Source organism: Marmota flaviventris, chromosome Y (assembly GCF_047511675.1).
Source record: "Marmota flaviventris isolate mMarFla1 chromosome Y, mMarFla1.hap1, whole genome shotgun sequence".
Taxonomy (NCBI): domain Eukaryota; kingdom Metazoa; phylum Chordata; class Mammalia; order Rodentia; family Sciuridae; genus Marmota; species Marmota flaviventris.
In genome coordinates, this window is record NC_092519.1 from 12,738,430 (window position 1) to 12,747,366 (window position 8,937).

Consider the following 8,937-nt stretch of genomic DNA (forward strand, 5'->3'; position numbering starts at 1 on the left):
AAAGATAAAACCAATCTACAGCTTCTGCAATAGCCATCACTGAACTGCTTGCAGAACTTGCCTGGACTATGAATCACTTGTATGCATTGTGAACTCACCTGTATGCATTGTGAACTATCTGTTGGTGCAGCGACTTGTGGTAGTGTTGGGGTATTTTTGCTGATGATGTCATCGGTGGTACAATTTTTCCAAAAGGAGCCATCAATTGGCTTGGTATATCTTCCTCCCTTCTGCTTGCCATGTTCGTTCAGCTAAAATTTGGGGGCCAACAGAGGTGAGGCAAAGAACCTCACCCCCCCGCTGGTACAAAGACCTCTCCACAGGTGTGGCTGTATACTGGACTGGTAGTCAGTGACGGGTAAGATCCAATTGCAATGGTACCAACCTAACGGGTAAGGACCATATGTACTATTGGACAACCTAAGGCAGGCACGGTCCCTAAGCCACATGCTTGTTGTTTAAACAGAGAGGGGGAGATGTTGAGAGCCACATCGGAAGGGGCCCCAGCAAACTTTCAGACTGCCAGCTGATGATTGGTTCACAGCGCCCCAGCAACATCTAGCTGATTGGCTCCTCTTTGGTGATGCTCATTGGGCTATTTCCCTGCCCTTTCAGACCACGGAGCTGCTCATTGGGGGACTTTTTTGGCTCTGCCCACACGACCCAGCCAATCGGCCTCAAGAGCAGGAGGATTGTGGGAGGTGGAGAGGCTTGGGGTGTGGGGAGAGGCTTGTGGGAAGCCGGTGATGGCAGTTGGGCTCTGAAGGTTTTCTTGAGGAGCTGTTTTGTTTGGCCTGTGGTTCTAAAAATAAAGTTCGTTTCTTTTGACAAGTGGCTCCTGAATTGTGCCCAGCCAGACTGCGGCAATTTGTTTTGAACAGACCTACTATTCTGTTTATGTGCATAATTTTTCTATATTTCCTAGTAGATGTAAGATATTTCCAAAGCCATATTCCTCAATGTAGCTCACTTCTTACTTTTCTTCTCACATTTTCAGCATGTCTATTATTGTCTATTATAGTCAAAACTGGTTTTATTTAGCCTCAGGAAGAAGTAATATTTTCATTTTTAAAATTTCATTGTTTTAGGGCACAATACCTGTGTAATGCCTTCCCTATCCTGAGATTGTTGATGCTAGGTCTATCCATGGAAAGTCCTACTATCAGTCATTCAGAGAATCTCAGACTATTTTTAAAAAGACAAAAATTTCTTGTAAATGTGTTATTCTGCTCATCCAGAATCTGGCATCCATATTGGTAACACAATCCTTGTGCTATGAGGGCAAAGAAAGCAGTAAAGGAGAAAAATTAAAATGCCACCAAAATTTTCCTACCATAATTTTTCTAGTTAAGTAGTGGCTGTAACCCTTCAGTATCTTCTAAAGTACAGATTTTTACAATTTTGACTAGGTTTTCAGGGTGTTTTTTTTTTTTTTTTTTTTGTTGTTGTTGTTTTGCCTTTGATCCTCTGTAATACTATTTTGAAGATATCTATCTTAAAAACTTTTTAAAGATGGAAAATTATAGCTTGTTATGCACTGACAACAATATTCTAGCAAGATGTACTGACTGATCACTTAGGAAAGATAAACCAATAATTTTGGTGACATCTTTTATAAAATGATTTGGAATTGGATGTAGTATCACAAAAAAGTGTTGCCCCAGAACAGATTTTTTATTTTATATTTTTTGTAACAAATGGGAGAATATAATGTATGATCAAGATGTTAGGATTGTAGAAATATTGTAGGAATGTGTGGATTTTCTTTTTCAAGGCTTTCTAGTTTAATGAAAAAGGTCACCAGTATAAAAGAAGAAATTTTAGCAATTTGAAGGAAGAAGCCAAAATGCAAATTTTTTAAAGAATTTTGTAGGACTACAATGAAGGAGAGTGTCAAGAAAAAAGCGCTTATAATAATGGGAACATTCTAAATTCAGGGGGAAAAAAAGATAGTGGTACAGAACTTTCATACTTCTTTTCACAAGGTAAATCACAATCTATATTTTCACCCATAGTATATAAGGAATTTTTAATATCCACGCTAACACTTAATATGTCTATTCTTTTTTCTATTTTATTTTAAATTGATAAATAACAATTGCATATACTTTGGGGGTGTAATGTGATATTTCACTATATGTTTATGTTTATCACTTGGAATGATTTAATTAGGCTAATTAGTAAATCCATCACTTTACTTGCCTATCATGTTTCTCATTGCAATTTTCAAATGAAATTTCTTATTATAGACACCATTCTCTTTACAGGCAACAAAAGCCAAGTGAAAGTATGGGATTTCATCAAATTAAATCTCCACAGCAAAGGATGCAATAGAGTTATGTGTGCTAAATATAAAAGAGTTAAGTCAATGTAATAAAAATATACATATATAAAAAAATAGAATGAATAATAATAATAATAATGAAGATAGAAAACAGAATAATCAACTAAATCCAAGGTGATTCTTAAAAAGATTAAAAAAAAATAAGGCCAACATTTTTTAATAATGAATCAGAGAAAACACAAATTAAAAAAAGCAGATATGAACATTTGGAAAATTATCACCAAACTTCCAGAAATAGAAGAATTAGAACATTAAGTGTGTGCTATCAAATTATATAACTTGGATAAAATGGACAATATTTGTAGAAACAAATAACCAAAAATGACTTAAAAAGAGTGCTGCTGAAGAATTATGGTCATCTTACTACAGTGATACATGCATATCTATGTTTAAAACACCACAGTTTATAATAGTTAAACTATAGAACCAGCTTAGGTATCCATTAGTCATGAATGGATAAAAAAAAATGTGGTGTATATACACAATAGAGTTTTTGTTCAGTCTTAAAAGAAAAATGAAATCATGTTATTGGCCAAAAAATGGGTGGAACTAGAGACTATCAGATTAAGCAAAATAAGTCAAAATCCTTGTATTAGGTAAATGCCTTCAGTATGACCACAAAAGCAAAAGCAACAAAAGCAAAAAGTAGATAAACTGGGCTTTAACAAATTAAAATGTGTTTATGCATGAAGGGACACTGTCCAGAGAATGAATAAACTAGCTCCATAATGAGAGAAGGTGTTTGCAAGTTATATATCTGATGAGTCTAGAATCCAGAATATATATAAAGGAAACTAACAACTCAACAACAAAAAGACCAACAACCCAATTTAAAAATAGGCAAAGAATTTAAATAGTTCTCAAAAAAAGACATAATATGGCCAATAAGCACATGAAAAAATGTTCAAAATCATTAGTCATATGGAAGTGAAAATAAAAATAAATATGAGATTTCACCTTACCCCCACTAGAATATATTTATTTTTTAAATAAAGGAAAGAAACAAGTTTGGTAGGGACATATAGAAATTGGAACCCTCATCCAGTGCTGTAAAATGGTGCAGCTGACATGAAAAGCTATTTGGCAGTTCCTTAGGAAGTTTGAGAGAAATACCACACAATCCTACAATTTTGTTCTAAGGTATATATCCAAAAAATTGAAAACATGTTTCCACAAAATAGCGTTCAGGAATGTTTATAAATGTTCTAAGCAGCATTAGAAAAGTGAAAGTGAAAACTGCCCAGATGTCCATCAATCCAGGAAAGGATGAATAAAATGTGGTGTAGCTACACAATGGGATTCTATTTGATTATGAAAAGGTTATGCTACATGCTTCAAAATGAATAAACCTTGAAAGTGTTACACTTAGTAAGAGAAGCCACACACAGAAGACTATCTGTAATAGACTTCCACCTACACAGAATGTGCCGAGTTGGCAATTCCAAAGACAAAATGAAGATTAGTATTAGTCAGGGGCGGAGGGGACAGAGAGTGACTGTGAACAAGTTCAGAGTTAATTTGAGAGGTGATGAAATGTTCTAGAACTAGATATTGATAGTGGCTACATAGTGTGGATAATAAAAAACACCGAATAATACATTTTAAAATAGTTTAGAATGCCAGACTTAGTCATATGAATTTTATTTCAATTAAAAACAAAGCCCAAATCATAAAGTCAAGGGTTGTATGTTTTTTTTCTCATATATGCAAGCTACAGAGAAGAAAATTGGGAAAGTATCTCATGAAAAATCAAAGGGATATCAGAAGAAAGGGACCAAAGGGTAGGATGTGGAGAGGGATAGGGAAATGCTGAGGATTGAGAGTAGCCAAATGATTTTGTTATATTGTGTATTATGTACATGCACAAATATGTAACATAGATCCCATCAGTATGTACAACTATAAATCAGTCCAAAAAAGTGGAAGAAAATGAACAAATATATGAATAGAATTTAAAAACTTCTCTACTATATGAAGCAGAGGACCAGATAACTACATGGTTGAATTCTACCTTAAAAATAACTGATACCTATTATCCTAAACCTTTTCAAACAATACAAAAAGATGAAGCATTTCAAACTTATTTCTAAAAGTCAGCATCACTCTGTTACCAAACACATTAGTAGAAAAGAAAACTATAGATCAATATTCCTATAAAGATATGTGGAAAAGCCCTTGAAAATACTTATAATACTTTCCAATGTCATAAAATATTTCCATACATTTTCTTTTGGTAGTTTTATAGTTTCATATTGCACATTGAAATACCAAATCATTTTCATAATGATTTTTGTATGCAGCAAGAGATAGGGATCTAGTCCATTTACAATAATCATGATAAGAAATCAAACAAGGTATTCATCAATGGATTAATGAATAAAGAAAATGTAAAATTTGTATACAACAGAATACAGCTCAGGCTTAACAAGGAGAAAATTCATCATTTGCATCAGAATGGGTGCATCTGGAGATCATAATATTGCATGAAATAAAACACACAAATGTGGGTGTTAGAGGATCTCACTCCTATGTAGAATCTAGAAACTAGTGAGCCATATAGTTATCACAGGCTGGAGAGGGGAGAAAATAAGGAAAAAGTGAGGAGAAACCACGTGGAATGTGAGCTAATTTTCCATTACATCATGAGTGATTATAATTAAAATCTGGTGTCACATGATTCAAAATAGCTAAAAGAGATGATTTTAAGTGTTTCATCACAAATAAATACTAATTGATTCAGATAATGAATATTCTATGCATCCAGAGTTGATAATGTATATTGTATAAATGTACCAAAACATCACTTTGTACTCTGTAAGAATGTAGTTTTTTATTTATCAATAATAAAAATACTATGAATGAATCCACTAGCATATTATAGAATCATACACACAATAATCAGTGACATTATTTTACATGGTTCAACTGAGAAATGTCAACATAACACACCACATTATCAGAATGAAGGGAAATGACATGAATTACCCTGGTTGATTTAGGAAAAATGTTTACATAACCAAATAAATTCTTTGCTAAAAACACTCAAAAAACTAGGAAGACAGTTTTTACAAAACTCACATGTTAAACTATTTTGCATTGCACAATGAAGGAACAGTTTTACCTTCACATTGTTTTAGAACCATTATTGCTATCTACCTTTAAACTTTTTCATCATTTCATTCTAAAATGCCCTCTTTCCTCATCCTCTGTGAAAAATATGTATATATTTGAAAAAACCCTCTTCTAATACTAACAAAGTCTTACACAGAAATATTTGTAAGAGTATCATTCACAATAGCTAAAAGATAGGGAAAAAAACCTGTGCATAAATCGATGATTTGATTTCTTTAGAAGTATGGTATGCTCACAAGGAAATATTACTCAGCTAAAAAAATGAATTTCTGCCATATATACAACATGAATGAAAATATTAAAATGCTGTACATGCTGTAACTTTAAAATGCTTTTAAGTAAAAGGAATCCTCCACAAAAGGTCACATTTTGTGATTGCATTTTTATGAAATATGAACAATAGGCAAATTCATGCATATAAGAAACAGAGGATGAGGACATAGAAAAGAGTGGAGGTCTCATTGGGAGAAGACAAGTATTTAGGGAGTCTGTCTTCTGATATTCTTGAGTACCAACACAAAAGAAAGATGCACACTCAGTTACCATTACTCCTCATTTACCATTTCATATGGTTCCTGTTGCATTAATTCCTGCCTACTACTTTCCCATTGAATACCTGGACATTTTCTAGTGTCTAATAAAGACAAATGCTTTGGACCATAACCACTACTAAAGAAGCCAAAAACCATTCAAATAACAAACCAATATCAACAGTGCCTGAGGAAACACAAAATACCCAACAAGGCAACCACTTTCATTTTAAGAGTAATAAAGTAGGATCTGGACACACCAGGCTGAACTGCTAATGTCCCCAGTCTTATGTGGTACACAGAGAATGAATCTCTCCAAATCTGATATGGTTCATGCTGTGTCCAAAAACACTAATTACAGACCACCAAAGAAGCTACAGGGAGATTGATTGTATTATAATACCCTACTGGGCTAGATGAGCTAAACCCTGCATGTAGCAAATAAAAGATGGAGAGGAAAAAAGCCAAGATGAAGTGAAGTGCCAGGCTGACCTGTTCCTTCTATACAGAGGAATGAATGAATGTATAGTGTTCACACACACACACACACACAAAACAACAAAAAAAAAAAACTAGAGATAAGATGAAAAAAGATGTGTGTTCTCAGGAACATGAACCAGAGATATGATTAAAGTAACCATGAGTGCTGAATGCTAGAGTTTATTACTTTATCAAGCAGTTCTCTATGCCAACAGGCAGGAACTCTAGATAAATTTAAAAGGGAATGACCATACATTTTTGCAAATAACTGAGGGAAGCAATCTGTGCTTCCTTTTCTTTCCCAAGGCACTTTTAGTTAACCCTGGACAGAGCATACTGTCTTTAGGACACTCTGATTCCAAACATCAGCAGTTTTCCGTTTCTCTTGCCTAGTGTCCTGAGTCAACTTTAAACATCCCCAGGGCCTCCACACATCTCTATTTCTTTTACTTTTCAAAGCTGTTGAGTGAACCACATCTGGTGGTATCTCCAAATGTCTTGGGCAGTGTTTATTCTGACTTTATGAACTGAACAGAGAAGAGAAAGGACACAAATTAGGATTATGGCAAAGAATATCATTTTGCAGTTGATGCTTGTAAGCTATCTTTGGGGATCCAAGAAGCCTGAATATTATTGTAAATTCTAGACAATCAAGTTGGTGGAGATATGTTGTTGAGAGGCCAGAATAGTTATCTGGATTTGATTTTGGAGGTGGACAATGAACCATAGTGATATTAGTTTTAAGGAAGTTTTGTAGGTATACCCCCCATTCATTTTTTGTAATTGTTTCAATTAGTTCTACATAACAGTAGAGTACATTTTGCCACATCCTACACATCTCATTTTTCTGGTTGTATAATGTAGAATCATACCAGTTGTGTAGTCGTATATAATAGGTCATAATGTCTGATTCATTCTACTATCCTTCTTATCCCCATATACCCTCCCCTCCTGTTATTCTCCTCTGCCTAATCCATAGTATCTCTATTCTTCCCTAACCATCCCCCAACTTCTACTGTGAATTAGCATCCACATATCAGAGAGATCATTTGGCCTTTGGTTCTTTGGGATTGTCTTATTTTGCTTAATATCATTCTCCACCTCCATCTCTTTATTGGCAAATGTCATTATTTCATTCTTCCTTAAGGCTAAGGAAGAATTCATTGTGTATATATATTTTTGGGTTTTTTATTGCATTGTGTGTGTGTATATATATATATATATATATATATATATATATATATATATTTAATCCTGCTGTATTTTCTTTAATTAAGTACAAAGACCTCTACTCTGTAGGCATATCACCTAGAGACCATTTATTTCACCCACTGCTCTGTTTGGCAGCCAGTCTCTTGTTTCTCACTTCAGCAATAATGAGTCAAATTCCTTTTCCTCAGGGAAGAGGAATCCATGGTTTATTGCCTTTGCCAATAACAAAAATATTGGAGAGCCAGGTGACAAATCTGTTGCCACTGGCATCTTTCACATGAACCACGTCAAAAGAGCCAGGATGTCTCTCTCTCTGTTGGTAATCACACCAATTCTTCCCAAGGTAGCACCTCCGGTCACCATACACAAGTTACCAGTGTCAAACTTGATGAAATCAATAAACTTGAGAGTCTTCAAATCAATCTAAATGGTATCCACCTTCATTAGGAGATCAGGGTATTGAATGGTTCGAGCATCATGCGTCACTTGTACTTGGCTTCCTCAGGTGTAATGCGATGAACAGCAAAATGACCCTTGGTGTCATTAGATCAGAACGAAATTCTCTCCATTCATCAATGCTGAAGACATCCATAAAACTGGTGGGGTAGGTTTTATTGGTTTGGATTTTGTCATCAATCTTGATGAAGTGCTGCATGCAAATCTTTTTTACTTCATCTCCGGTCAGAGGATACTTAAGTCTGTTCCTTAGAAAAATGATGAAAGGAAGACATTCTCTCAGCTTGTGGGGACCAGTGGATGGATGAGGAGCAAACACACCAGTCAATTTATTCATCATCCAGTGCTTTGGAGCCGCTACTTGCTTCTTGGAACCAGGAGCCATGGCTGATCTAGGCATGGAAAGACTATACTATATTTTCTTTATGCATTCATCAGTTTAAGGGCATCTAGGTTGGTTCCATAGCTTAGCTATTGTGAATTGAGATGCTATAAGCATTGATGTGGCTGCATGAGTCTAGTATGCTGATTTTAAGTCATTTGGGTAAAAACTAGCAGTGAGATAGCTGAGTCAAATGGAGATTCCATACCAAGTTTTCTGAGGAATCTCCATAATGTTTTTGCTAATGGTTGTACCAATTTGCAGCCCTACCAACAATGTAATTTATGAGTGTACTTTTTCCACCACGTTATCATCAACATTTATTATTGCTTGTATTCTTGGTAATTGCCATTCTGACTGGAGTGAGATGGAATCTTAGAGTGGTTTTGATTTGCATTTGT

At 34.8% G+C, this 8,937-nt stretch overlaps 1 pseudogene; it reads right to left on the reverse strand.

Moving 5' to 3' along the window:
* Positions 1–7,810: 7,810 nt before the first annotated feature.
* On the reverse strand, positions 7,811–8,539 carry LOC139703488 (small ribosomal subunit protein eS4, X isoform-like; annotated as a pseudogene).
* Between the last annotated feature and the right edge of the window lie 398 nt (positions 8,540–8,937).